The sequence below is a fragment of the Pinus tabuliformis genome, chromosome 9 (assembly GCF_031772625.1).
Source record: "Pinus tabuliformis cultivar Carrire ecotype Pingquan chromosome 9, CPIR1, whole genome shotgun sequence".
Taxonomy (NCBI): Eukaryota; Viridiplantae; Streptophyta; class Pinopsida; order Pinales; family Pinaceae; genus Pinus; species Pinus tabuliformis.
This window is the reverse complement of record NC_142307.1, coordinates 1,976,496,870-1,976,514,584: the sequence shown is the minus strand read 5'-3', so window position 1 is coordinate 1,976,514,584 and position 17,715 is coordinate 1,976,496,870. Positions and strand designations below refer to the sequence as shown.

Below are 17,715 nucleotides of genomic sequence, written 5' to 3'. Positions count from 1 at the left end.
TTTTTGCTCATTCTAGAGATTGGTCGCTTGAGGGTACGGACTTCTTGAGCCAGGAGAATAAGAGAAGGCTTCTCAATTTCACATGTTTCGTATTAACGTCCAGGCTTGACCACATGAGGTAAGTAGGTGGGTTCCCTATAAAGCATAAAAGGGGTGCCATCGGATTGCGGAATGGTGGTATATGATAAGTCCATTTCAACACGGCCCCCAACGTAGCCCCCCCATTTCCTAGATAATAGCATCCCCTACACATTAGGAATATCAATGACAATAACATCCATGAGGAGGGATATGTCGGTATTCCTAGCTAAAGAAACCTTAGGGTCCTTGATGAGACCTTCCACTTCCATGGGTTTGGAATTAAAACCTCACACCTTCTTGTATGGTCAAGTGATGTTGAGACGCAATTGCTTCATAATTGTTAAAGGCGTGATATTTGCGGAAGCCCCTGAGCCTACCATACAATTGTATAAGAAGAGGCCATTGATAGCCAAAGTAAGCAAGAAAGGTTCATGCCCAGGGTTTCAGTCAAGAATATGGATGTTTTGCAATTCTTCAGGTAGTTCTTCTTCCTGAATTCCCAGGGACTTCTTAATTCATTGTTGTTGCTCGAGAAGCTTAGCAATCTCTTCCAAAGGAGCAAGTATAGCCATTCTTCCTACGGCAGCTCCTATGTCGATGTCAAGTTTAACTTCTTTCCCCTTCTCCTTCTTCTTGATGTTTTATTTCCTCGAAGGATCCTTTTTCAGATTGGATTTTATTGGGGGATCCTTCATGGGAGGAATTTCAAGGAGAGATTCTTTGGGAGGGGCTTGCTTAGACGATGGATCTCCTTTAGATGGTTCCTTGGGAGTTGCGGGGTCTTTGTTATTTTCTTTTCGTGAGTATTGGATCCCTTTGAACCTTCCCTTGCTATCAGAGTTAAGAATGGATTCTTCCTTTTCCCCTTAAAGGGTGACCTCACTAATGGGAGGATGTGTATATGACCCCCCAAGCAAAATGTTGAAGATATCAAATTCCACAAGGTTGGCCTGCTCATGAGTTTGTACATCCTCACTCTCTTCTCTTCACTTTCCTCATCCTCAGATGAAGATTATAGCTCAACATCATTAGTTGGAGCCAAAGTGTTTGGGATTTGGGAAGAGCTTGGCTTATCTTCTTCACTTTGCTTTTAAGAAAAAAGCTTTCCTTTCGGGATATAACTAGACTTTTGGGCCCTTTCCAAGGCGATGATTTTGTTCATGATAACCCTGTCACGTGCATTGGATTCTTCAATGAACTTCTCCATCTTTTTGAGGATGGCAAGGAGAGTTTCTTCGTGTTGATCTTTGGATTTCTCCTTCTTGTCCTCAGCTCTAGCTCTAGGGTGGTCATTGATATCAACCTTCGAGATTCATATGTTCTCTTCAACTTCCATTATTATCTCTTTAGCTTCAGCTAAAGCAAAAGGTTTCTTATCCCTTAACACAAAGGTGAAGTGGCCACCCACCGCTTTTATGAACTTATCAAGAATATTGGCTTCAGATGGCTTCAAATGACCAGGTATGCCTTTGACTACCTTATCAAAGTTTTGAATGAATTCTCGCACATCCTCCCTTCCCTTGGTTATTTGCTGGAATTTTTCGATATTGAAGGTCCCATGGGCATTGCATGACCACCCCTTCATGAATAGGTTTTCAAATTCATTGAACTCTTGTATGCATGCAAAGGGAAGGTTAAGGTACCAATCACTTGCTTGTCCCTCAAGTGATAAAGCAAAAAGCATCATGAGCCTATCTGCATCAAAGATCATTCTGGGGGACATTTGCCAATAGAATTCTTCAATAAAGCCATGGGCAATCCAAGTAGCATCCCCTTTGAATTTGGGTAATCATCAGATATATTTTTCAGCTAGTGGTTTGGGATCATCATTCAATTTCAAAGGGGCAAAGACACTAACCAAGTGTCATTCACTCTTGTTCATCTCGGATTGATCATGTTTTGGGTCAGTGTTAGAACTATATGGCATCTTTGGAGATGGATCACTGACCTTCTCAAATTCAAGGAAAAGAGCGGTTCCAACAAGTGATGGAATTTGTTCTCCCATTTTTGCAGGAGCCCTAGCTAAAGGAGGAATGTTGTCGCCTTCAACTAAACTAGGGATTTGGATAATGAGTGGAGTCACCAGAGGAATGCTTTATAGATGTCGTCAATGAATCAATTCCTCAATGATTCATTAGGGAGGTAGACCTTCTTCATCCCTAGCAACAGCGCCAAAATGTTACTGCTCAAACTAGTAGGGGACCTAAAGGGGATTCCTAAAGGGTCAAATGCTAGACCAAGGGAAAAAATTGGAGACTTAGCCCACTGTCACCTCAGCTAAGGCCCCCTAGTATTTACGGATTTTCACCAATGGGAGGAGACCCGGTATATATGGAGTCACAAATGAATGATGGATCAACAAATGGATATAAAGTGACACAAACAATCCTTTTCCAGAAGAGGGTCAAGAATGGAGCTTGTTTGCTTTCTAAGCAAGGTACAATGTCTTCTAGGAGAAGGATGTGGGGATTTGAGGGTTAGGTTTATGTAATATGATGTGTGAAAGAGTTTCCCAATCCCTAAAATCCTTATTGAAATTGGTATGCCAGATGGTTCTTGAAGAATTGTCTTGACTCCTTCCAAAGCAATGGGACCACAAGGGACCAAGTGGACCCAACCTAGGATAAGAGACAAGAATCTAGCAACCAATGATGTTGTTAACCCAGACAAGATGGGGGAAAGGATCAAAGAAAGAACTTTTACTTGAAGGTGTCAAATTGATCCTATGAGGCACTAGCCTTGGGGATACCAAGGCAAAGTTTGATCTCAGAGCTAGGGCTTGGATTATCTCACAACTCCACCATTAGAATGGCTTCAAAATTGGAAGATGCCTTGAGGACACACCAACACAAAAGAGGCTAGGAAATCAAACTTTTTGGAGAGCGACTTTGTCGAGAAAATGATGCCCTGGGTGACCCAACTAGGCTAGACCTAGAAAAAGGTGAAAAAGAGTCAAGTTTTGAGTGACCACCTCTTGGTAGATCAGTGCCTTAATCTTGGGAGAATGGAGTCTATGATAAATATGAATGAGGACCTTGTTTCTTGGCCAAGGAGGCCTTTAAACTATCTCACTTGCCTTCTAGGGTATAGGGAAGCAACCTTACAGCTTTTATACTTCGACTTGCAAAAGGTGATGGCTTATCAAGATGAATTCGTAGATAGAATTATACCTAGGAAATTTCATTCAACATTACATGGCCCATACATTAAGAGATGCTATATAGAGACAAAATTCAACAATTTAAGCAGTAAATGCATGCAACAATTAGCCCTAAAAATAGCGTGTTGAAAAGTGTAACTAGGTTCGGTCTTCATAATGACACGTAATTGTGACTATTTTAAATGACGTAAAGAAGAAAATAAAACTATTATTGTAAAGCCTGCTTCATGGGTTTCATCAGCAAACCCTGCTTCATGGTTTCATCAACAAAGGATTCTATTTTAAATGGCTCCCATTATGAGCCTTTAGGAGTTGTCATAAAAGTCAAAGAGTCAATGTCATGTATGAAGAACCCTTCTTGGGTATGACAAACGTATACGAGTCTATAGAATTGTCTAGAAGCCCTCCAATGACAAGCACAAGTCCTCCTCCTCATGTCGACTTCAAAATGAAGTAAGAACTCTCATGTCAGCTCAACTAATGGAGACACCTCTTCAAGATCACAGGTTAGTTTTTTTATATGGGTCAACAACTATATATATGAGCGTAGGATCTTTGCATTTTACACAATCAAGGAATTCGAATGTCTCTGAGATTTCGGATGAACAATGGTAGAGTGAAGTTCGCATATATCTTTGAGATTTGGATAAGGATTACAATTCGGATACTTCTGAAGTTTGGATGTCAAAAGGAACTCTGATAGGGATGAAAGAACAGTGAGAATGTTTAGAGTTGATCACAATCAACAGTTCGGATATCTCTCTGATGTTTCAGGTGCACAAGTGGCAGTGACAAGTTTGGAAATCACTTTAGAAAAGAAGATCCGATAAGGATACATAGTCAGACTATGATTTGCTGCCACCACTACTAGGAGAATTCGGTACCACACAGAAGGAAGGTCACATGTGTGTTCTCAATGTTGTTACGAGGAAAAAGGTCTCAGTGGTATCTCAAAGGGCAGCGAATATGGTTCAGTGGTATGTCTTGAGGATTTGGTGTTACACTGAAGGAGAGGTTCGGTATCCTTGACAAACACAATGACGACAGTTTGGTGTCATCACTTATGGTGCGAAATTTGAAGTAGAAGGCACCTAGAGAGAGTAATCAAGACCGTGGAAGAGGACTTGTGTCTTGGTCTTGGAGTGGCAAATAGGTCAAGGGTCTTGGTATTCGTCAATTGGAATCTCTATAAGAATAATTCATGCGGGTTTTCCTCTCAAACAATTATGTGTCTCTTGTCTATTTATGTTCATGCATTGGTAACTGTTTAATGAAGAAGAACACTTAATAACTTAAGTGAAGAAGATCCTAATCTAAAGTTGTAAAAAGCACTCAGAAGCAGTTACTAATCAAGAGAAATCACCTAATTCATGATGCCCTAAATTGCTCAACAGAGTGAAATTCCCAATACAATGCATATAACAAAGTAAAACAAGAGTAACATTAAAAGCATGCACTTACATGTAATAGAACATATCCAACCATCCACAAATTGAAAAATAGAGAAGCTCCAAGATAAGATAAACCAAATCCAAACATCAAAATTCATCGATAAAGCTCCAATTCATCCTCCAAGAAAAAGTGCAAAATTCTCAAAAGAGAGAAGAGATCCAATCCAAAGTGATCATGAGCAACTGAACTCGTCTCACTTGTATTTATAGACTAATGAGGAGTTCGAATTAGTCTAGGCCTACATAAGCCCCAAAAATAAAATAATGTGCTAATAACCTAACTTTTGGTGACAAGCCCACCAAACTAGGTCACAAATAAAATAATCAGCCTCTCAAGAGGTCAAATGATAAATAATACATGTTGTAAGGCCCCCCAAGAGGCCTAACGAGGTCCATAGGTGCCCTCATGAAGAATAAGACCCTCAAAAGTTATGGACAAGGGGTTGGCCCCTTGTTCTCCAAACAATAAACCTGTGGTGATCCCAATGGGTGTGGGAGCACAACAATAACCTCGTGGATCTCCAAATGAGTCGAAGATGCCTTCTAATCATCTGTAAGGGCTCTAATGATGGTGTAAGTGATACCACATCATCCTACAAGTCCTAGGTTAGATGCCAAGTGCATGGTACATCTGTGGGGCCAGCTCGGCAAAGGTGAACCAATGCATCTTCCTCGTCCACTAGGTGAATCTCGAGCAATCTCTGAACATCCTCGGGGATCCATGGAGTGTTGTGTACAGTTGTGGAGACCCATGGCTCTCAACGCACACCTTACAAGTGCCAATGTAGCCCTCTAGAGCGTTAGGACCCCATATAGGGAGACCAAACCCAAGATCGAGACCATCTGCAATCCTGCATAAGATCCAATGTGTCCCCTAGCCTTCCAGTACAACACGTCATTAGAGAAATCGAGTAAATGAGCTTACCAACCATGAGCCACAGGTGGGGACTTCATAATGGTCTGCCCTTCCATAATGGCCTTTGGGATGTACCAATGTCTCCCAAACTCCAAATGGGGTTAACCAAGTATCCTATTAGGTGGTTTCTACTTCTAAAAGGGATAATAAGTTCAAGGTACATCCTTTAAAAGGTGGTGATATGTGATAGAGAGGTGAATGAATTAGGGGATGAGAAGGGGCAACCCTGGGCCACAAGCTAGGGTACAAGGGTAGCTAATAAAACGGAAGCCCACACTTGGGTTTATAATGTATAGGAGGGAGCAATCGTGGTACAAGAGGTGCCCCATCCTTTGATTTTTCCACCCTTCTTTATATGCCTTTTGCCTTTCTTATGATTTTTCTTTGATGAACTGCTCAGGGCTCAAGGGGTAAGAGCATGATGTATGAGATGTAGCAATTGGATACCCCTTTTAAGGTAAGGCAGCTCATTGCCCACCAGGGTTGGGACAATCATGGGTTCCCATTTGATGAAGGAGGCTCATACAACCCGTAGGAGTCAAGGCGATGGCCATTATGATGGGGTAGAGCTCATGTATTGGCTTTGCCCACGTGCTAAATGTGTTTGCCCTGACCATCTTTTGCATTTTGTGATACATTTAGCTGTGTCAACCTCTGGGGCATCATTCTAGTCTTAACCCAAGGTATGGGCAAGGGGAAGGGGAAAGCCAACCCTTTGTGGACCCAGTGGAGGAATGTGGACCCAGGTGGGAGAAATGATGAATGGGGTAACAATGGGTGGAAAGGGAGTAATATATGCAGATAAGGGAGCGGGATCACGTAACCAAAATCAGGGTTTCCCGTGAAATGTCATACCTAGAGCCAAATGGTTAATAAAAGAGATCCCACAAGACTAGAATCCGAGGTTAATATCCAAAAGGGGTCTAGGGGACAAGAGAACAGACCTAGCCCATTCTTTCCGTCGAATCCCCCCATTAATCCATGCCCATAAGTGTCCATGATAAGTAAACTACAATACTCAATTACCAGATGACAAGGCATACCTTTAGGTTCGGGAGGCCCACCTTCAAACATACGATCATGGTAAATGGGTGAGGGACCACATGTCTGGCTCAGGTGGCAGAGAAATGACACAATGAGCTAGTTGGTGGCTACAAGGGGCTGTTGGCTATCGAATGGCAGAGAAATGGCACAATGAGCTAGTTGGTGGCTGCATGGGGCTATTGGTTGTCGAGTGGTGGAGAAATGGCACAATGAGCTAGTTGGTGGCTGAATAGGCTATTGGCTATTGGCTGAGGACCATCTTGGAGAAAAAATTCTCCTAGGGATATCACCCACAAAATGGTGGGTAACACTCAACAAGGGCTCAGATACAAAAGTTGGATACCTACTTCTGACTTAATCCCATGTTGGAAGAAGACGCTACCAAATTCACCACATTACACTTGGAAGGGAATGGACGTGAATGGTCATACCATGGACTGGTCACTTTGGGGCACTCCAGCATAACCACATATGTGGAATTCACTCGAAGATTGGTATATTGTTTTGACCAAAAGGATCCTAATATACACCTTAGAGAGCTAGCACAACTCAAGGAGATTGGGTCATTGAAGTCCTACATCTCAAAATTCCAACAGGTAATAATCATGGTGATAGATATTTCTGAACAGAGGTTGGTTATGCTCTTTGTAGAAGGTCTATCTGAACCACGGCAAGGATAGGTCAAGGCTTTCAAACCTGCCACATTGTTGGAGGCCATCACCAAGACTCGAGATATGAGAAGTGCAACACCAAAAGTGAAGACTCCACCCACACCACAAATCCCTTTGAAAGACAAAGACAAGAAGACAACTCTGAAGGACGAATCTAAGAAGGATTGGTTGGATGAAGAAACTTGAAACGAGCTTAGAAGAAAGAAACTTTGTTTCACTTGCAAGGAGCCATGGGAACCTGGCCATTGATGTTGGGAACGGGAAAGATTCACTACACTGAACTAATGTTTGATAGTGATAATGAAAATGACACATCAACGGCACCAAGCAAGGACCCTAACATTTCCAAAGAAGTCCTACCCCTAGAAGAGGCGAAGGGCGACAAGGAGCCACATCCAAAATTTGGAGGCACTATTGGCACTCTCTCAGGAGTCCCTATATATCACACCTTCAAAATCAATGGTGTCATACGAGGACAATGAATCATAGCATTGATTGATGGTGGAGCAATGTACAACTTCATCGATGCAACCATGGTGATAAGGAAAGGCATCCCTAACCAAGAATTTGAAGGTTTCGAAGTGAGGAAAGTCGATGGGTATAATATGACATGCACACAGGTAGTTCCATGTTTAAGCGTCACATTACTTAATTAGACACTCACTGATGATTTTTACGTGATAGATTTGACAGATGCTAATGTGGTGTTATGAGTACAATGGTTGTACTTGCTAGGAATATTCGTAATGCACTACCAAGTAATGGAAATGGAATTCCAAGGCCCAAATGGCAGCAAGGTAGTATTAAGAGGCATGACCAATTGTGGCCCCCAAGTGGTAGCAGCCAAGCAAATGGAGGTCACAGCTAAGTAGGACGAGATAATTTGCACGATAGCTCATAAAAGTGCAAGCCCCAAATCGTCAAGTAGTAACATGCAAGCTTATGAATTCAAATGCAAAAAGGACGTTGGACCTGATATACACACACTCATGAGAGATTAGAGAGCCCGCCTCTTAGTAGAGTACCCCAAAAATAAGTTTGCATGCAAACTGATGGATGGTCTCATCCTTGATGATGGGTACAAGGTAGAAGATGGGATCACTTTCTATGAAGACTAGATATATCTTGTTCCCAAATCTACACCCAGGAAAAGATTCCTTAGGACCACACACAGCGGACCAGTTGAAGTCACATTGAAATCTTACCCTCAATCCAAGGATTGCACCAAACATGGAATAGACATTTAGCAGAAGCAGCTTAAAGACTGATGGCAAGGACCACAAAGAAAATCAAATTGCAGCAACAAATTCTCCTGAAGTCCATGACAGTCTTATAAAAGAGGGGAGCAAAAGACATATTGACTGTAAGAAGCACCGTAAAAAGCATTGAAAAAGGTGTGTTACACGTGGCTGCGTTCCAAACAAAATTTTGGTTCACGCCGCATTTTTAAGTACCGAATTTGAAGATTCAAGGAATTTGGACAGAACATTAACAGACCAATCACATTTGATTGGAAGAAGCACCTAGAAATTAAGACAAATGAAATAACGAGAGTGAACAAGGTGTACAAAAGAATGCTAGCATTTTCTAGAGTGACGTTGTTGGAAGGGGAGGCAAAGTTTGTTGAACAGCATAAATTTGAGTTAATATAGATTGATGGTACAACAAAATACTACACAGTTAAGCATATTTTAATTGCAACAAGCAGTCGAGTTGCATGACTAAATGTTCCTAGAAAGGAGTTGGCAATAACTTTAGATGAGGCACTGAGTCTAGAAGAGCAACCAAAATGAGCTACAATATTTGGTGGAGGATACACAGCGGTTGAATTTTCAACCATTTGGAATGGCATGGGTGCCAAAATAGATCTATCCTATAGAAGCAAACTTCCTCTAAGAGGTTTTCATGATGAAACGCAAGTTGTTCTGGCGCGGAACCTTGAAAGTAGGGGTATTAATTTACACCCAAATACAAACTTGTCAAAGTTGGTAAAAACATAATAGGGCATTAAGGTCTATACAGATCAGGGTGATGAATTGACAGGAGATGTTGTGTTGTTTGTTGTTGATAGAAATCCTAACACAAATAGGCTCAACCTTGATGCAATTAGTGTTGAGTATGATAATTTAGGTGTTTTGAAGGTTGATGAGTACTCTCGAAGCACAGTTCCAAATATATAGGCAGTTGGAGATGTGACAAATCAGATTAACCTTGCACTTGAGACACTAATGGAGGGTACTTGCTTTGCTTATTCTAGTGAATGTAACAACTATGGCATGATGACATCCCTCACCAGCATGTTAATAATTATTGGGCTGCAAAAAATAAGGAAGGATGTTATAAAAATTGAAGAGGTCTTCTCATTCTTAGAGATAGAAGGGCGAATTTTGCAACACCCAGATCTATGATTGCTTGGAGACAAGCAATGTCGGGAAGGGGGGGTTGTAATGTCCCTTATGAAATAATTTCCCAAGGGAGAACAAAGCAACTTGTCCAACCCTGTAGGCTATAGTCATTAATAAAGGGGGAACCCATTATCCAATGTTTTGGGGCAACATTGGGTAAATTTTGGGTTGGTTGGGGCAAAATGCCTAATTTGGGGGTTGCACTTGTAACCCCTCACATTAGATTAAGGAGGTGAAACCCCATGAAGAATCTATATATAAAGGAGTGATGGAACCATCTTCTCATCATCAAATTGGATTGAAATGTCTTTGTTTTCTTTGAGCCTGAGGCTCTGAGAATTTTAAGGCCCCTTTTCTCCTTTTGAAGCATATCTGGCCTGGTTCGATAATCAAGGAGTGAACCTTATGGATTGTCTGGTTATCCAAATCTATCTAAGAAGACACACAAGTAGTGAAGTCTCTTTTTGTGAACTTTAGTGGGCTTTGGCCACCAAGTTTCTGGCCGAAGTATCCACATTGCAGAGATCATCACAAGGGTATCGAGACCCAATTTGAGGACAGCAGGGCACCTATGCAGTAGAAGGGTTCGTTTTGGACACAGAGTTTCGATCTGAGGCCAATCTAGGGCATCGAAATCCTAAGTTTGTTCAACAATACCTTCCCATGGAAACTACCAAGGGTAACAACATCTAGGAGCACACAACACATGCATTTTTGATACAGTGAGTTTTCCTAGACCCCACTTGAGTCGCAGCCAAGCTAAGAAGTACAATGAATTGGATTTTTTAGGCCATTAGGGCTACGGCTCCCTACAGGAAGTCAATTCAAATATCTTTGCTTCGAATATCTTTGCCACGTAAGGGCAAGTCAAAACCTAGGATTGTTTGCGAACGGTACTTCAAGACGTTGTTGTAACAAGAAGTTAATTACAGAGAATACATTGGAGACTACAAATCCTTGAGGTTGTACGCTCAGGTCCCCTGGATACAGAGATTACCACCACAACTAAGCACAAACACTTATGAAGCAGTGACATTCACCCCAAGCCTAGAGGACTAGTATAAGCTTGGACTGTCCATGATTTCACCTTAGACACTCAGCTCAGTTGTCACAACAAAGAGCTACTTCAATCAATTGAATGGAGTTAGAGGAGTTAGAGAAGGAAGGGTTCAACCATGTTTAGAGGTGCACTAAACTTAGTAGGGGGACCCATAGATTTCCACTTTAGCAGATTTAATTATCTCCTATGTATTGACTTAGGAAAAAATTATTTTTCCTATAGGCAATTTCTAATTTGATGCTAGCCTAATATTTTAAAGTATTCACAGCCTTGTGTGTTTTTTGTGGAACCCAAGTCGAATTATAAAAGAGAGATGAGGCAGCTTGTGGAGTCAGTTCAAAAAGGCATCAGAAAAGTGTTGTTCTCTTCAGTAAATTGAAGTCAGCGAGTTCAGAGCTAGGGCTTCACTTCGAACGCAGAGTGTTAAAATATGCAACTATGGTCAAATTCCACTTTGGACAACTCACTTGATGGAGATAATGATTGCATTGAATTCCTCTTTTCGAGAGGACCAAAATCGACCTAAAGATCACTCAAATTGGATAAGGGAAAGTGTACTTATGAAGAAAAGCCCACATGTGCACATTTGTCAAGGTCGGCCCTAAAGCAAAGTGGACACCCTTGGAAGGTTATAAATACAAGTGACCTCTACCTCATTTGGACACAATCATGAGACACTCTTCTATCTTGGTTTTTGGCTCGCACAGGTCTGAGGCTCGTCCACGGAGGATCAAGTTCGCTCTGAGGTGAAATTGTAGGGTCTAAAGCTCGCATCTATAATTTAGGGTTTTGGGCCTCAATCGCAGGCATAGCATAGGAAGGATTCGATCGCAATCGCTTGCACAGAAGCTAATCTGTGCGACTGGAACCTTCCAGTCGCACGAAAAACTCTCCATCCATGCCACTGGGAGTTAGGGTTTCCACAGTCTAGATCTAACCGTAGTCCCTCGCATGACACCTCCTTCGTGCAACTAGGACCTAAAAGATGAAATCTTAGTCTTCCGAAGATTTCGCTCTGTGACCGCAGTGTTTGGCAGTTGACCACAGACAATGACAGTTCATTACAGGTTTCTGAATCAGGGTTTTGAGTATAAGCATTGTTGGGTTCATTCCATGGATGTTGTAGTTGTTTTGTTGAATAGTTGCATAGATGAAGATATGGATCATTGTACTCTCTTTTGCTGAATCATTTGATGATGATCTAATAAGAAGAAGAATTTGAGAGGGTTTTCCCCAATCCTAGTGTCTCTATATATGAATGTTTTTCTTCTATTGTTCCTTTATGTTCTGTTGCATTGATGATGATGATATTGTTCTTCTACATAGTTGCATATGTTTTTAAATAATGACGTAAATATGAATAATGTTATGATTTTAATGTGTTAATGAAGAAATGCAATTATCAAAGCAAAGAACAATATAGCCCTTTGGAAAAATTAACATGGTATCAGAGTTGGGTTGAATAAAAGTCATGGAGATCACCCCCATGAAAACGTCTTTGATGGAAGCAAGAGAAGATGGATGAGACCTAAAAGAATTCTAGGGTTTGAAGAAAACTTTAGGCAATTTGTGTATTAGGGTTTGATGGATATTATGAGGTCAAGTTTTGAGAGAAACCTTGGTTTATGGCAAAGTTTTGAGATATGAAACCTATCATAGTCAATGTGAAGATGCTCAAGCACTTATGATAGATTTGATGAAGTCGTGGATGGGATAGTCCCTAGTAGGCCTGGTTGTTGATAAAGTTGATTGAAATAGTGAAGGCAACATTGTCATATGGACAATAGATAGTGATGGCTCTTGAAGGCTGGTTCAAGAGGGAGAGGATCACCTCTCATTGAAGATAAGTACTTTTCGATTTATGATGCTTCTTTATGTCTTTACTTTTGTTTAGACTTATTGATCTGATTATTATTTTGACCATTACTTATACTTCTTGCATGTATATTTGAGTATTTGGATGTTTCTAACCTCCTTGATGAGATGTAATGAGAGGATCCTCCTTGAGGATCATTTGAGATGTAGGAAAGAAAAGCTAGAGCTGGAAAAGGGAAAAAGATGCACAGGTATTTGAACACTACAAGGTATGCATGGTATATTGTTTCAATGTTATGTTTCAGCTATAATATTGGATGGCAAGGTAAACCCTAAGGTATGATGAGAATGTCTCCTTCTCAAATGGTTCATGTGTGCATATGAAAGTGATTTGGATTCATGGTTCTTATGATGAAATGGTGCACTTGATGTTGAACAAGTATCTTACATAATGGATTTCTTGATTCTATGAAACTACTTGGAAATATTGATTTATAATATATTGGTATACTTTATGTTTGGCTAACACCTATCATTTTTTATATCTTTATCCCAAGAAGAAGGCTAGCACCTTGATTCTAATAGATGGTAACTTGATACTATTGATATTGAGCATGGTAGCCATGATGATAGAAGTGTAACAATGAGATTGATATTCATGATCTTTTGTTAACCATGGTTATGTTTTGATGTGCTTAGTAATTATGGCATATGGTATAATTGAATGCCCTGACTTGATGGATTGAGTTACATGACGAAGAAGTAATGTTGTGATCATGTTAAAGTATGCTCCTATTAGCTATTTGACACTAACCCTTGACAAAAGATTGATGTCATGACGTCATGGTGAAGTAGTTGATGCTAACATATATGACCATGATGAATATATGGATATAGTCTGACTTTATGATCTAACAGATCTACTGATGCATGTTATGAAACCAGCTCACAAAAAGATAGAAAAGAGAGATCCACGCCTTAGAATTCAGCCTCTTCGAGGGGGCAACCTCCTTTACATTACATAAATGAACAATTCTTGGATGATACAAATGACAAAACCTCCTTTCTTTATATAGGAGTCTAAGGAGTCACAATATAATCCAGCCGACCTAACAATAATAATATAAAGCCACAAAAATAACAATAGAGGGATTCTATGGGGCACAGAAATAACAATATGGGGGTAATAGGGGCACAACAATATAAATAAGGGGTATAACTACAATAGTAATGGGGTAATTACTAGTATTATAGGGACCCAACATGCCCCTCTCCTTCAAAAAAGTGTTGTCCTCAACGCTTGAGCAGTTCTGGGTACTTCTGCATAAAATTCTCATCCTCCCATGTGGAATCTTCAGCGGATAAGTTCTTCCACTTGATAAGATGCTCTGAAATTGATCGATTTCGTAGCTGTCGAGTTCTTGTTTCTGTCACTGCTTCCGGTTCCAATATAATTTTTCCTTCCTCGTCAAGTTCTGGCAATATTGTTTGAACTGGGAGCTTGTCGCCTATGACCTTCTTTAAACATGAAACATGGAAAACTGGGTGCAATCGAGAAGCTGCACGAAGCTCCAATTTGTATGCCATAGTACCAATCTTTTCCAACACCTTGTACGGACCATAATACTTTGGTGATAATTTATTATCCTTCTTAACTTACTTTAGGGACATTTGCTTATATGGTTGTAGCCGTAGGAATACCCAATCACCTACATCAAAACTTCTTTCACTGCAATGTTGATCTGCCTGTTGTTTCATTCTATTTTGTGCCAACACGAGGTTATCCTTTAAGAGTTGGAGGACTTGTTGTTGATGTTCGATGTGATGTTCCACTGCCTGAACCTTAGAATTTTCTCTTAAATATGATGTGATTGATGGTGGTTGGTACCCATAAAGTGCCATAAATGGGGTCATTTTTGTTGTTGTATGGAAGGAAGTGTTATACCACCATTCAGCCAGAGGCAACCATTTGACCCATTGTGTCTGTTTATCAGATACAAAGCAACGAAGATATCCTTCCAAACATTTGTTTACTATCTCAGTTTGCCCATCAGATTGAGGATGATAAGATGAGCTATGGGCTAACTGAGTACCAAGACAAGAAAACAATTCTGTCCAAAAATTTCCAGTGAAAATGGGATCTCTGTCACTTACAATAATCTTTGGGTTTCCATGTAGCTTTTGAACTGTTTCCATAAATGCAGTAGAAACTGTACTGGCTTTAAATGGATGTGATAATGCACAAAAGTGTGCATACTTGGTAAGTCTGTCAACTACCACCATGATGACACTCTTTCCCTCAGACTTGGGTAAACCTGTGATAAAATCCATTGAAACCTCCTCCCAACGTTGGCTTGGAATGGATAAAGGTTGTAATAGACCCGGTGTCTTAATTGTTTCAACTTTATTTTGTTGGCAAACCAAACATTCCGCCACAAACTTTTGAATATCTGATTTAAGGCCATCCCAAAAAAATTCCTTCTTAACCCTGTGGTAAGTTTTTAAAAATCCTGAGTGCCCTCCTAAGGTAGAAGTGTGCAATTCCATAAGAATCTTTTGTTTTAGCTGGGAATTCTTACAGAGGTATAAGCGATCTTTGTACCATAACGAATCATTTTTCCAGCTAAATGTATCAGAAGTACTGGAATCTTGTTGTAGCTTTCGAATAAGTGCCCACACTTCTTCGTCATTCTTCCATTCCTCCTTTGCTTCGTTTATCCAATCTGGTTGGATAATAGAAATGGCACACAACAATGCTTCCATATCCTCATCCTTTCTTGAGAGTGCATCTGCCACCACATTTTGTTTCCCTTTTTTGTAGATGATTTCAAAGTCATAACCCAACATCTTTGTGACCCACTTTTGTTGCTCTTCAGAGGATAATCTTTGTTCTAAAAAGTATTTAAGGCTATCATGATCCGTTTTTACCTTGAAGTGTCTTCCCATTAGGTAGGGTCGCCATTTCTTAAGTGCATGGAGTATTGCCAACATTTCCTTCTCATAAATAGCTTTGCTTAAAAACTTTCCCTTGATTGGACGACTTTCAAAAGCAATGGGTCTTTCATCTTGCATTAGAACAGCACCAATTCCATTTCCTGAAGCATCACATTCCACAATAAAGGTTTTTGTGAAGTCCGGTGTAACTAAGACCGGTGCTTGGCACATTGCCTCTTTAAGATGTTTAAAGGCCTTTGTTGCTTCCGGAGTCCATGAAAATGAATCTTTCTTCAATAATGTTGTTAGAGGTGCTACTATTCTCCCATAATTCTTAACGAACTTGCGATAATACCCTGTCAACCCAAGAAATCCTCGCAGATGCTTTATGGATGTGGGGATTTTCCATTCCTTAATGGCTTTAATTTTGCTAGGGTCTACCTTAACTCCTTCATGAGATACAATATGACCCAAATATTCCACCTCCTGGACTCCAAAGAAACATTTGGATCTTTTTGCATATAATTGTTTCTCCTCCAATAGTTGTAGCACCTTGTAACATGTTCAACATGATCCTTCCAAGACTTGTTGTAGATTAGTATATCATCAAAAAATACCAACACAAATTTTCTAAGGAATGGTTTGAAAATTGAATTCATCAAACCTTGAAATGTTGAAGGTGCATTGGTAAGGCCAAAAGGCATGACCAAAAATTCATAATGACCCTCATGAGTTCTAAATGTCGTTTTCGGAATGTCTTCAATCTTCATTCTGATTTGATGATATCCCGAACGAAGATCCAACTTGGTGAAGTAAATTGATCCATGCAATTCATCCAGTAATTCATCAATGACAGGAATGGGGAACTTATCTTTAATAGTGAGCTTGTTGAGCTCCCTATAATCTGGACACATGCGCCATGATCCATCCTTCTTGTGCACCAATACTACTGGAGCTGAGAAAGAACTTTGACTCGGTTGAATTATACCAGCCTCTAGCATTTCTGCAACCATACGTTCAATTTCACTTTTTTGGACATATGGATATCTGTACGACCTGATGTTTGGAGGAACACTTCCTGGAATCAGATGAATAGCATGATCATGATCACGCATAGGTGGGACACCTTTGGGAGTCTCAAATACCTTGGAATGATTGTCCAGGACTTTTTGGAGATCTGGAGAAATAGATGATTCCAATGTGGAAACATCTAGCGAACATAATTGTGCAATTACACCTCTTTGCTCCTTTTTTAGAAGCTTTGTCATGCCATTAGAGCTGATTATCTTTCCTGGTTTCCCTGCAATACCCCTTAATTCAACTTCCTTTCCTTCCACAGAAAATTTCATGAAAAGTTCTTGAAAATTAAAAGCTATTGTACCCAAGGATTGTAGCCATTGGACTCCTAGTACAACATCAGCACCTCCCATTGGAATGGAAAGCATTGGGCTAGTCAATACATATTCTCCCATGGATAGCTTGATATTATGGCACTTTCCAGAACAATTTATTGTTCCTCCATTTGCAATCATCACTTGACACTCTGGTGCTGGATATAGGAAGCAATTCAATTCTTTTGCTACCCTACAATGAATAAAATTGTGGGTGCTTCCTGAATCAATCAACACTATTACCTTTTTCTTCTTGATTTGTCCTTCTATCTTGATGGTTTGAGGAGTGGTAATTCCCGCCAATGCATTACAAGATATGGTCGGATTTATTTGTTCTTCATCTAGGCTTTGTTCCTGGAATATATGCTCTTCTTTTGACCTTTCTTGCTCTTTTTCTTCTTCCTCTTCACAATCTATGTAGAATAATTTCTTCTCACCACACTTATGACCCTTTGTGTATTTGCTATCACAATTGTAACAAAGCCCTTTTGCTCTTTTTTCTTCCAATTGTTGTGGTGTCAACCTTGTAGGTTGTGGAAGACTATGGGCAACAACACTTCCGTCTTTATAGTTGTGAATGGTATGCTTCCTAGTTGCCATAATTTTGCTTTCCATTTTTCTTGCTAACCTGAATGCCTTCTCTAATGAATCAGGTTCCCAAAGGCGTACATCATGTTGGATATTATCCTTTAAAGACCCTATGAACACATCAATCCTATGCTCCTCTGGAATATCTTTTACCCTTATGTTCAATTTTTGGAACTCCTCAATGTGCTCCATTATTGAA

At 40.2% G+C, this 17,715-nt stretch overlaps 1 protein-coding gene and 1 pseudogene across 2 annotated transcripts in view; one reads left to right on the top strand and one right to left on the bottom strand.

Annotated features, from left to right (window-relative positions):
• LOC149156933 (glutathione reductase, cytosolic-like) overlaps window positions 1–9,731 on the top strand; it is a 47,228-nt pseudogene extending 37,497 nt beyond the window's left edge.
• The window catches only part of LOC149156932 (uncharacterized), a 275,191-nt gene that overhangs the window by 244,079 nt on the left and 13,397 nt on the right, over window positions 1–17,715 (bottom strand). The window lies entirely within an intron of this gene.